Genomic DNA, 13,879 nt, shown 5'->3' on the forward strand with positions numbered 1-13,879 from the left:
GTGGGGGTAATTCCCCGGCATATTAGCCATGCCTTGCTTGTTCAGCCATATATTGTGTATGGTCACACCATTCCAAAAAAATCAAAGACAAAACTTAAAGAGGAAACTTGAGAGACTGGAGCAGGCCAGAGAAAAGAAACGAGGAGCACGCAGGACCTAGACATCTTGGCATTTGAGGAATGCTGGGAGCAACTGAGAACAGAGCGCTTAATCTGAAGAAGGGCCTTGTCTTCGGGTGTTTCGACGTCTGCCAAGTGAAACTGAGCATACGTTTGTTCTCTATTATATGAATGTTGAAAGATTCTGTCCCCAAGTGATGGAAGGCACTATAGTGATGGGATTCATCCAGCTTCTGTTTAGGGAAGTACTGAGTCTGGGCTAGTTATTGGAAGTACTCAGATAGGACCAGATGCTCTGTGATTCCCAGTACAAAATGCGTTAATGGGCTAGAAATCAAGTCAAAGGAAGTGAAGAGCTTGCTTTCCCAAGTTATTTGGCACACCTCAGCCAGGGGTGGTGTGTGCCCTTAGAAATGGTCCAGAGGGTTAGGACTGCAGCGCTGGCTAAAATGCTAGCCTAGCATAATGCAAGGTCGTAGGTTCAATTCCCAGAGACAGAAAAAACGAAAAAGGAAATGCTAAACTGGGCTATAAGGTTTCATCAGGGAAATGCAGTTCAAAATTCCGCTGAGAGTCTGTCTCACCCCAGTCAGAATGGCTATCATCAAGAAAGAAAACAAACAATAATAACAACAAATATTGGCAATTATGGGGGACACACAGAACCTTTACGCTCTGTTGGTGGGGATGTAAATTAGTTCAGTCACTAAATCAGCAAAGAGATTCTTAAAAATCGTAAAACTAGAATGTCCATAAGCTGTGTCACTCCCTGGAATATGCCCGAGAGAGACGAAGTCAGCTTATCATGGAGACACTCTTCATGCATGTTTCCTGATGCCCGATTCCCAGCAGCCAGGCTGCAAAACTCACCTCGGTGATAGATACAGAAAATGCGGCGCAGGCCCAAAATGGAGTTTAAGTAATTTTGCAAATCTGAAAATTATGTCATTTTCAAGAATGGGGCTGAGGCCATCATGTTCCCTGAAATAAGCCAGTCTCCAAAAGAAAAGTATAGGTTTTCTTTCTCATATGTGAGGCACGGCTGCACGTGAGGAAAGAACATGGGTGTGAAAGATCACCTATGGGGGTGTGGAAAAAGATGATGGGAGAAGGTGAGGGGACAAGAAGGACAATGGGAAGAAGGAGACCATAGTATATCATATGTATTGAAATATAATAAATATTAAAATAATAGAATAAGCTCATTATCCACGTACTTTTTAAAACTAAAAAAGAACAGAACTCCCGGAAAGCGACAGATGACAGGAAAGAAGAGCTCAAGTGTTTCTTTAAAAATCAGGACAGCCATCTCACAAGGACTGAATGTGTTTCGTCACCACCACCATCACCATCATGATTGTTTGGTTTAGGAAAGAACCATTCTACATGGAAATGTCAAGGGAAAAAGTCCTGGACTCACCTGCTCAACTTAGGAAGTGCAGTGATTGATTGACAAGACTTCAATTGAGGAGGCACTCAAGGAGACAGGAGCAGAAGGATGGATGAATGAGAAGGGAGGCATTGAGAATCATCAAACTGATTGGAACGGCGTGAGCAAAGAGGTGGGAAGCCATGGGAGCAACCCAGAGGGAAAGCTGAAAGCACCTTTATTCAGTTGGAGGTTTAAGACTTTTTTTTTTTTTTTAAATCAAAATACATAGAACACTTAGTAAGGAGGGAACTTAGCCAGACTATTTTGCTCTCAGGTGATGTCTCTGCTTGCAGGGGAAGCAAGGGCTGGGTGTGCAATGGATAGCCAACAGGGGAATTAGCCACACATTTTATACTCAAAACCACTGGGTAGTTTCCCGAGACAAATCAAGCCAGCTGCTCTCGCTGGCCTTAGGTTTCATCTCAAATCTCATCACTTTCGGCCAAATTAAGTCTGACTTGAAGCTTGGCTCCAAGGTGTATAATAAAAAAGAAAAGACCACAGAAACAATTTTACCTCAACAAAATGGAGAGCGCACGTATTCTAAGCCTGGCCCACAGGCTACATGACTACATGCTCATGGGAGAGTTAGGGCAGACAACTCTCTCTCAAGTTTATGCTCAACTGACGTTCTAATTTATGTTTGGCAAATGGGACTGCGCAATTATTTAAGTTACAGGGCACAGTTATTTCAACCATCTGCCTGTGGAACATTTTGAGCTTCCCTCAAGTCTCTAAAATCTCATACGAAGTGGAGAGAATGACGGGAAAGTGTAAGGGATAATGACTTGGATCTGCTATCTGCACCAATTTGTTTACTTACAGGAAACTAGGACTTGGCTTTATGAGTTTATACCCCTGTCAGGTTTTAGACCCATGGCCCCTGAGGCTCTAGATTAGCAAGCATATCAGCGTGTACCTGTTACTTAAGGCACCGTAGGGCTTAGCTGTTAGTATTCAGACCCGGACAATGGTCTCATTACTTTTAGACAGTGTTGTGATTTCACCACAGACTCTCAGTGATCTGTCCCATCTAGCCTGACACAATAGCACTGAACAGTTGCTGTTCCAAAACGTACAGGTAACACTAGCAAGTGGTTCATACTGTCCCTGGGGCGGCTCTGTACTTCCTAGACTCTGAAATATTAGCAGAGGGAAGCGTGAACCAACAGGTCTATTCTGTGATTTACCCTGAAATGACTCTTGGCTACAAAGGAGTGAGGGGGGGGGGAGAAGAAACAGCAGCAACACCAATAGCAGAAGCAAACAAAACAAAAACCCCATGCTGCCCAGCATCTCTGGGGTTAGAACTGCTGGCAAGTCCACCATTTCCTTTATCTGCTGAGCTCTAATTGTCTAGTGATTGCTTTCGCTTCTGAGAACGCATGCGCATGTGGGTGACTGCTGTCCTCGTCCCTGTGGGTGTAGTTGCCTCTCCACCACACAGCCCAGCATTTGGAAACCCTTTGCTATGCTGTACGTTGGAATCATGGCCTCAACTTCCTCTGCCACCCTGGACGAAAGTGACTCTTCACGCCTGGAGAACCCAAACATGGCGGTCATCCCTGTGTCCCTTTCATTGTTTCTCCCATTTCAAGCTGAAGCCTCCTCCATACCCACATTGCGTATAACGCTTGCTACAGTTCTGCTATCCACCCTACTAGCTGAACTTGATGTCCTCTGGCCCCAGATGTTTTTCTTCTCTAATAGTTTAAAAAACGCCTCCTGTTTGCAGCAATGGAGAGGTGCAGTCCTTGACTCATTGGAGGTGTTCATTCTTGGCTAGATGGCTAAACTCCTGAGATCTTAAGTCATATACCAGCATCCCCATTCCCAGAGATGTGCAGGCCACAGCAGGGACTTCCTAAGGGGATACTTTGCCTGGTGGATGCTCTGAAGTCTGCTGATTTTGCCCTTTGATTTTTCTTCTGAGACCCAATTTGCTACCAGGCAACTCAAGCCAAAAAAAAGATCAAGCTGCTATGCAGTGTTTTTTATTTTTATTTATTTGTTTGTTGTGTGTGTGTATGCATGGTTTGTTGGAGTAAAACTTTATACCTGAAAAGAATGTGATTTCTCTAGACTCCAAAGAATCCGCCTTCATGACTTGCTTAGTGTTCTGCTCTACTTCATTTGAAGTTGTCAGTTGCTTTTTTGGTAGATATTTATATTTTTACCTAATTTATTTTAAATTTGATTCATACTTATCTAAGCATTCGTTATGAAATAATGCCAATATGGCCTACAACTGTGCAAATTTAGACACCTCTACACTGAGTTAGAAGGAATACTCGCTCATTCTTATAGGGACAAAGTCCTCTTATGCTCTGATAATACATACACAGACCCAGGGTGTGCTCTAATTTATCTTGTCTTCAGATGGAATTTGCTTCTCTAATGTACATTTTGCCTTTCCAACTGTTCTGTCTGAAGGTCAGAGACCATCTGTTTAACAGTAATCCTCTCAAACCAACATTTAGCAAAATCGAGTAATTACGGTTGGTGTCTAAAAACACTACTGAGATTAATATTGGCAGCATTTTAAAAAGTGCATTAAAAAGTTCCTCTTTGTATGAGCTCCGCAGAAGTGGCCTTAGCTAATGGAGAAATCGCATAGCTTGACAAGCCTAGAGTATCAGCGTGTAAACAGACCTTGGATTCTAGGCCTGCCTTTCTTGCCCATCAGTTCTAAATAGTATTATTTACTATACTTGTTGATGTTTTGACTGGTTGAAGTATTTCTTTTTTAAAAGATACACACATTGGGAGAATTGTTATCTGTGCTCTTATTTATTTGTGGAGAGGAGAAGTTTATTTACATCATTCCTTTTACAGAACAAAGTATTTCTTACTTAATATGACACCCTGCCGCAATAGAGTCGCGCATTCATCTTAGTCCTGTTCCCCACATGCCGTGGTATATTCAGTTCACAGTAGGCATTCAAAAACTGACTGAATTCTTTTATAATTAATAATTCCACATGGTTCTTTAAACATATGATATGAAAATGAGAAACCACAAAGCCAAATATAGATGTACTTGGTTACATAAAATTTTACATGGGTAATAAAATGCAATAAACAAATTCAAAAGATGAAATGTAATCTTCTAAAAGTATACGCAAGATATGTGACAAAGAGCTAGTATTCAGGACATAAAAAGTTCTTAGATCTGACTACAAAAATACGCAGACTAATAAAAATATGGGCCAAGACACTCAAGTGAATGGAAAATGACCAGAATATGTAAGATGGTTTATCTTTCATAATAAATTAGCTAAAACAAATTAAGAGAAAAAAAAAACCCTCTCATGTGCAGTGGGTGAGAATAAAGAAATGGCAAAGATTGCTTAGGTGGATATGATAGTGTCCTTTAAAATTTAAGCTTACATAAAATCTTTGTTCCATAAAACCCAACACTGGGACTTTACAGTACAGACACAGAAACATAAATATGAAAGAAAATAGTTAAATAATGTTTATGGCTTTCTTTATTATAGTAGTACTCTATAAACGAGAATCTATACCATTTTAGGGACATAAATTAAATGAATTAATTAAGTCCATTTACACATATGTTTATAGAGAACGTATTAAACTTATCTTGAGAATAAAGGCCATTGTGGGGCACACTTAGCATGCTCTCATTTTATACAACTTAAATATATGTTAAAACATCTCAGATTGTTGCTTCTGGGAACACAGGTGTTGACCTTAACAGACCTTTTTCCAGCTACAAACATTCATTTAAAGAAAATGTACTGAAAATATTTGACATAAGATGTAGTTGTGCTGTTTAAATAAACAACAACAAAATAACAGAAGAAAAATCTCTAGATATTAGAGGACAGAGGGAGCTTAAATTCAGGTGTTAGAATCAGGAAGAGAATTTCAGCATCCAATAGGATATTATGGCAGATGCTCATACTTCTCTTCCCTCATACCTAGAATATTCTGGGTACTCTTGTTGACTTCTAAGTAGGTTATATGGTCCTCTCTTCTCCCATGAATCCTGAGGCCCACTTTGGTGGCACAGGACAAGTTAGGAATATCAGAAAACACTGCATCCTCCTCCCTATGTCCCAGAAACTCCCCAGTGACACCCCAGATATGGAGTAGAAATAAATAAACTCCCTCTGCCCTTGGGGTGGGGATTTGTTAATTCCCAAACAGGTTCTATATAATATCTGAGTTTCCTGATTTACTCAACCCATGGATGTCTATGGATAAAAATCATACCAATTGGGTCTCCTCTCCCCTTTCCTCTCTACCTCTCTAGACATTTTTGAGCTTGTTTTTCAGTATCTGCTTTTGACAGAATCTAAGTTAATACTCAGGATTTAATGTCTGCTCTCGTCAAAGAGAATAAAATGGTAACAGAGAGCCTTGCCCTGATGTGATCCTGAGCTGCCCTTCAGGGAGGAGAGAGATAAAAGGCCTTTATTCATTATTCTAAAGGAGTGACAAACCAAATTCCCCTTCTGGGAAAAAGCAAGCAAGCAAACAAAAATTTACTTGAGAAACTGGAAATCAAGAAGACAGGCATCTGGAAAAATTGGGATCCACAGGGTGAAATGCTTCTATGTGAGCTAGTTTTGTGATCCATTTGAGAGTGAGCACAAAACATCTAAGAAATGAAAAAAAAAAAAAAAAAACAAGTCCTCACTTAATAACCACAATTAAAAAGTAGAAAAGGAAGCACAATTTGTAAAAGGAGCAACAAGCAGGAGAAGTGATCACCGAGCAAATAGCAAAGGAATCCACAAAACAAGCAGATTACAAATGATTGCGGGTAAACAAAAGATAAAAATTATGAGGACAGAATGGCAATCTTGAATAGGACTGAACAGATTTTAATAAACCAAATATCATCTAGACGTGAGATAGATGGTAGCTGAATTAAAAAAGCCAAAAACAGTTTAGATGTAGCTGAGAAGCTCACTGTGTAGAAACTCTCACAGTAAACACACCGAACAAGCTACAGCAGCGAGTGTGAAGTGAGAAATGGATGCGATCAGACCATCCAATCCGTGTCCAGGAAAGATTCACAAAAGTGAGAAGGGGAGGGCGATGCAATTTCATACAAAGTGTGGGTGAAACCAACTGGATTTGATGAAGTATTGTCGGAGAGAAAACAGAGTACGAATCCAGATGAGTACATGAATATGAACTTGGGAAAGATGAGCGCGATGCCCTATTTCTCTGCTTAGGTGGGAGGTGCCACGACAGTACGGCAATAGCCTCTGGCCTGGGATCCAACATGGCACCCACGCCCAAGGCGTGATGGATGCTGTGTGCAGTTCTTACTGCTCAGTGCAAATTCATCTTCTAATCGGGCCTTGGGGAACCTATGAGTTGGGTTGGGACTTTGGGCTGAGCTTCTCTCTGAGCCTTTTCCTACACCGGGCTTTTCCTCAACCCCTTTCAAACACACTCCTGTACTGTGCTGCTCAAGGATCTCTGGTTTTATTTTTTTCCTCCTTCACCAACTCCTCTGATACAGAGAAAGTCAGAGATGACACAGCACCAGTCATGGTAGCTGGCCACACAGAAGGACTTTATCAGCAACAACAGAGGCCAATGGCAAGACAGTGTCACCCTCGAAGTATTGAAAGATAAGTCTATGCCCTATTAAAGTATTATTCAAGATTGAGGGCTAAATAAAGTTATTTTTAGGTCTAAACCTTGAATGTATTTACTACTAACAAGCTTCCAAGCAAGAACATGATACAAAAAAGGACAAACAGTGTCGGAAGCAAGGCTGAGCAGTGGTGGAAAACATGTGTGCCTAGTTTAAAACGCCTAAAGATAACAGCTCTGGTTTATAAACAAAGCGGGGCCAGGCTAGAGACAACGATATCATAGTATGAAGGGCAAATAGCTCACTGAAAAAGGACCCAAGGCCCAGGGAGATGGCTCAGTGGCTGAAGAGCCTACTGAGCAAACACAGGGACCAGAGTTTGGATCTCAGCACCGCATCAAAGCAAGGGATGGCCTCACACATCGGCAACCCCAGCTTCAGGCGGACAGGAACAAATGGTTCCCAGGGGCTCACTGGCCAGCTAAAATGGGGATTGCTAGGTTCACTGAAAGATCTTGTCTGGATAAATAATGTGGAGAAGCAAGTGAGGAAGAGGACACACCTACACTGGCACATCTTAGAGAAAGAGAGAAACCCCTATTAACTTGGCTTTCATCAGAACTAGATACTGAAAAACAAGCCTAAGGATGTTTGGAAGATGGATGAAGGAGGGAGAGGAGAAAGAGAGAGGGAAGGAGGGAGGAAGAAACCTCATTTTAATAAATGCCTGTTTTTGCATTGAATTTGTATATTTCGACAACTATATATACAATATTAATGTATAAAAACCTTAAGTGCTTTTCTTAAATTCAAAAGAAATATAAAGAATTAAACAATAAGGCATTCAGTATTTGAAAAAAGTATAGATTACATTATACTGGGGTGTGATAATAATATCCAATACATGCAAATAAACAAAATTATATTTTAAATTCGAGTGTAAATGTTGAAAATATAAGAACTTAAATGTCTAATCTCTAAGTCAATGAAATAAATAAAATAAAACGCTCAACCTATCTAGCATATACAAAGGAAGAAAGTGAAAAACTAAAACAAAAACAAAAGCATGATGCATAGAAAAACCAAAGCTAGGATTTGGTAAAGAAGTTTAATGCATGCTCATAGAGCTAGCTTGATAGCTAAAAGAGGATGTCTGGTTGCATTAAAAGCTAAAGTCATGTGGTAAAAAAAATACTAAAATACGTGCTTATGGGTCTGGCAAAAGGAAGAAGGCTACAAAAATATACAGCAGGGACACTAACTGGGATGGCAGCATTGATATCAGAAAATTATTTAAATAGCATCGCTGCAATATTAACTGGATAAAGTTCACAGCAGAAATGAAAGAAGAAAGTTTCAGGAAGACAACCATTAAGAACTCATCACACTCACCTGCCAGGCAAACCTCAATGCCCGGATGTACAGCGTTGCAAGGCGAACACCACCAAGCCAGAGTTACAGCAGGTTTTAATTCATTTCTTGTGGTCATTGTCCCGGTCAACAAAATCTAGGAGATCGGGTAACTGTGGCAACCCAGTTGGCTTTGAGCTGACAGCTATGTATAAACACTGTTTCTGACAATTACCTAACACTATGTCCTTTTCTTTTTCACACTGAGCCTTTAAATTGACATTAGGGACCATAACTACAAAGGAGTCTCAAAGATATTGATGAATCTCTTTACATCCTCTGGAGAGAAGACATGGAGTTAGAAAATTGATGATGATGATAGTAAGGATAATAGTAGCTTTTCTTGCTATACCCCACAATGAAGGAACTTAAGATAACCACTTAAATAAGTAGCAGAGACAAAACTACTCGTGGGAATTAGAGAATATCTACAAATGACCCACAGTTACAGTTATGGGGCAAAGATGATGCTATCAACGATGGTGCTAGGAAATGTAAGGTTTGGATGAAATGAATCAGAAGAAAGAAAAAACACTATCCAGATTAGCATAAATTAGAAGTCAATGGAAGGAAGTCATGGTGAGAAGGTTGGACTCTAAGGAGGTAGAGAGAGGAAGGGAGAGGCTGCACACACAGACACACACTGTGTTTGCAGTCGAATCCCAGCTACCCGCATGGCTCGTTCTCTCAGCTGTGCCCTAGCCCGGCAGTCCTTCCAAACACCTTCCCTGCATCGTTCTTTTCCTGGGTCAATTATTACCGCTGCCCCCTCAACAAACATTTGTTGAATAGATGAACAAGTATTTAGATGGTTTTCTCTACATCTGGCATATTTATAATTAAGAATTTAAGCTGGGGAGGTAGATCCATGTTTCCCTAGCATGAGGACCAGAATTCATATCCCTAGAATCCATGTAATTGCTGAGTATGTGTAGAGGCCTACCTATAATTCCAGCTCCAAGACAGAGAAAAGGAGCCTAGAGAAAGATGGCTAGGGAGATCACCCATATCAGTGAACTCTGGGTTTGATTGAGAGGACTTGCCTCAAAGAATCAGGTGGAAGAATGAGGAAGAAAGATTCCAGATATCAACCTCAGGCCTCTACAAGCACATGCAAATTTTTATGCATCTATACACACGCAGACATGCCTACACACATGCATGACCATCACAGATGCATACGTCTGAAAAGAAGAAAACTACAATAAAGAATTTAAACTTTAATGAACAAGCATCTATGTCTGTGAACCCAGCAGAGTTTGTGTGCATGGATTTTTTTATATAACCCATTAATAATGATTAGTCATATTTATATTGTTCTATTTGCCTAACTAGTTAGAACATGCTTACCTTGCCTAAGTAATCCCAACAAAGGTTAAATAATGTCCCTCCTAAGGAATCACAGATGTCTAGTTCATATTTCAGATAATAAATTCTGTTATCATTTTAAAGCAACCATTCTATTGCAGAATTAGTAAACGTCTCAGACATCTGTCAAAGCTTGTGGAAGGTTTATCTGAGGGCGTTTAGGAATTCTTCAAAGATAATCTGGGCAAAAGATCTCATTATAAAACCCTTCACAGAACACTAAATTACTCCACAGGAAGTTCTGAGGCTATTCTTGGATTCCAGTGTCAACTCTGTAAACTCTGGGAACAAAGAGATACCTGAAATAATGCTGAAGGCATCTTTACCCATCCTTTTGACCTCTCCTTATGTTGTCCTTCCATTTGTGGATGGCCTAGGACTTTAAACTGTTTTCTATGGAGGGCACAGGATCTTAAAAAATAGTTCAGGCTGGCTTCAAACTCACTATCCTTCTCCATTAGCCCCCTGGGTGTTGGAAATACAGGTGTGCCCCACCATACCTGGACCAGATGTGTCTTAAGAGAGGACTTTAGAAGCCTGTAGTGAAATGTCACTGACCAGTCCTTGGAGGAGTTTCCCTGCCAGTCTCATCGAAAGCCAAGGAATCAGAGCTCTCATATGCGGGGGTGTTGTGCGTTTGGACTGTGAAACTTTTATCTTATAAAATGAATCCATTAAAGAAAGAATAGCTATAGAAAATTAATTAAAATCTGAGGATCAAAACATTGATGTGTTAGATAACACATCAAGACAGAAAAATGCTACATCAAGCCTCTCTATTAAGAGAACAAAGTTTAAACTAGAAAGCCTCTATTAAGCACACAATAATGTTAATCTGATGATTATGGCACTTATAAAAACAGATAAAATAGAAGATTTGGATGTGGACAAAGAGGAAGTAAAGCACATTTCCTCAGTAGAAAGGTATAGCATTGAACTGAAGTAGTTTCGAAAATACATGCATATGTGCACACACACATACATATACATACACGCACACACACATATACACATACATACATGAACACACATGTGTGCACACATACATGCATATGCATACACACAGGAATCCACTTTATTATGCACCATCCAATAGCGGAGTGGCTTAAAGGTGAGCCTACAGGTGAATTATTTGAACTGTTCCCATTCAGTGACTCTGTACAATTCCTGATTGTCCACATCTCAAAATCTTTTCGCCGGTCTTTTGATAGGTAGGAATGCTTCTTTTTGTGTGGGTTTTGCAGAAGATTTCTAGTCAGACAGAACAAATGTGGAATTGCAGATCCTCATTCTCTCTGTGTGTATCTGTGTGCATGTGTGTAGTGGCAGTATTAGCCAGAGGATGTCCTCGTGTGTTGGTCTGTGGCTTTTATCTTGTTTGAGACAGGATCTCTTGTTGTTTGCCGCTGAGAATGCCTGGCCGGCTCATGGACTAGCAGGGATTCTTCTGTTTCTACCTCCTGTCTTGTTGTAGGAGAACTGAGAATACAGATGTGAGCTGTTGCTTGGGGGGGGGGGCTGGAGGTCGGAGCTCAGATCCTCGCACTCACACAGCAAATACTCTGAACCGCTGAGTTGTCTCCTAGCCCAAGTTGTTTCCCCATTGTTTTTCTTGATCTACCCCTGTGTTCCTCATTCACCCAACTTCTTTATGGGTAGATAATCTACCAAGGAGCACTTTCCTCGCCTGCCTCTTATACCCAGTAGGAAACTGCTAGTCTTTACTCTGCTCTGTCTGAAAAGAAACAGAAAATATACTCCTTGTATCTTAAGAAATCCATGCAACTGTCCCGCAAGCCTTTTGCTCCGTGGTTTAGGGTCTGAATCCTCTGTGCTTCTATTTCATATTTTTGTGTGTTAGCTGCACCTTTGAGCGCTGGCTGAGAACCAGCCCCTCCTGAATAGCACAGCATCTTATGGATCTAGTGCTTTCCAGCTCTAGATTTTGAATCAAAGTATGTCTGCGAATTGGAGCTGCCCTTACTTTGAAGTACAGGAGAGGATATAGGATGCAGTTTGAAGCGATTGGTGCAGCCTTTGGGGCGTCTGACTCTGGCTGCACTAAAACCATCTCATGGTAAACAGGAGGAGGCTGACTAATACCACAGTCCCTTTGTGCTACTGTTAAGCATCAGTGGGAAATTCCTGTCATCAGGGTCCAGGCCGGAAGCCACAGACCCTCACCACTAGTGATATATAAAGAGGCTTTCATGTCTGAAGCATGCACTCTGGCTGCTCTCCAGTGACATAGGCAGCCCGATGTCAAAACCAGATGTGCACTGGAGCCGTTTCCTGGCTCTCTCCTCTCCTCTCCTCTCCTCTCCTCTCCTCTCCTCTCCTCTCCTCTCCTCTCCTCTCCTCTCCTCTCCTCTCTTCTCCTCTCCTCTCCTTTCCTCTCCTCTCTGTGTGGGTGGGGTTTTCACCCCCCCCCACCCTCTTCCTCTTTACATTGTCACCCTAGGTATGTGCTGATCCTGCAGTCAGACTGGGAATAGTATGAACGTCAGTAAACCTCTCTTTAGTTCTCATCTCCCCGCTGAACCTCAGACTTCCTCATCTCTCTTCCCTTGGTAGACTTCTCAAACTTGGCGAATCTTATATGCGTCCCTTAACTTCTGCTGTGATCTTTTTTGTCCATCTGATCTTCCTTAAATCTATCCCACCTTGGGAGTGTGAGCCTCAAATCTAGAAGTGTCAGCTGCTCCCAGTTTTTTTTTAAACAGGTGATAAGTACACAATAGATGATGTGGTACTTGTTACCAAATGTGATCAAGTGAGCACATGTGCAGACAGACAGATAGACACACATGCATACCCATACTCTGTAGCAATTTTCTAAGTTTGACACCATTGGTGTCTCCTCAAGTTTTACAAATGAAGAAATGGACAACATGTTCCCTGTTCCAAGTAGCAGAACTAAATTCAGTATCTGGGACCATGACCCAACATAGAGGCACAACCATGCAATTTTAGATTTTCAGTGGTAGAAGCTAGAGGATTAGGAGTTTAGGAGCTGAGTTTAGCAACCTCAGCTACGTAGTGAGTTCAAAATTTGCCTGGGCTACATAAGATCCTATCTCACGAGAAAAGAAGTACCATAAAGGATAGAAAGAAAAGAGGGAAGGAAGAGAGGGAGGGGAAAGGTGACATTGCAAAGATTGTGTGATTGTTTTTTTCTTTACCTCGGTTCTAGCTTATTTGCTCTGCCATTGATTCCAAAGCCAAACATTTCCCACTGATCTCTTTCACAGTCTGAGCCCTAAAACAATCTATTCTCATCTCTCATTTGGCCTGCAGTAAACATCATCTGCTCACAGCAGACGTCCTATCTTCTGCTGAATAAGCGACTCATCCCACACGGTCCAGAGCCATCGTTTTAAATCTGCACCCTACAGCAAGCAACCTACTGGTTTCTTCTGCTATATTTTCTTCATAGATTTACCAAAACAGAAGCCAACTGGTAGATCTGTTTGCTTATGTTCTGTCAGATTTCTCTCACTGTAATGCACACTCCATGGAGATAGGGATATTGTCAATTCCTCTTCTGTATCTTGAGTCTTTAGACCATATTAAGACTCCAAATAATGAATGAGTGCAAGCCCTGTTACTAAGAAACAGTAACTGACGTGAGTTAACCAATAGAGTCTCAGCTTGATTATGAAAGTGGGAACAACCACACTTATATTGGAGGTTTTCTGAGAGATTTAAGTGGGAATCAGAATATTTTCATAACTATGTGCAAACAATACACTATCGTAATTGGTAAACTATCTATGATCTATTTATCTTTTGTGTTACAGTTTAAATAAGATGCATCCCCCAAATGGGTTAATGTGTTGAAGGTTTAGTCATTCACTACTTGGCAGTTTTATTGAATGTTACTAAACAGACTATTCAGTAGCTAAATGGGCTATTAGAAGTGTGAAACTCATTGGAAGAAGAGAATCACTGGGGCTATACATTTGAAGG

General features: G+C 40.9%; 1 protein-coding gene across 1 annotated transcript in view; it reads right to left on the reverse strand.

Moving 5' to 3' along the window:
- The window catches only part of Pde7b (phosphodiesterase 7B), a 315,941-nt gene that overhangs the window by 279,989 nt on the left and 22,073 nt on the right, over nucleotides 1-13,879 (reverse strand). The window lies entirely within an intron of this gene.

This window comes from Alexandromys fortis, unplaced genomic scaffold (genome assembly GCF_014885135.2).
Source record: "Alexandromys fortis isolate MF-2015 unplaced genomic scaffold, M_Fortis_MF-2015_v1.1 scaffold_107, whole genome shotgun sequence".
Lineage (NCBI taxonomy): Eukaryota > Metazoa > Chordata > Mammalia > Rodentia > Cricetidae > Alexandromys > Alexandromys fortis.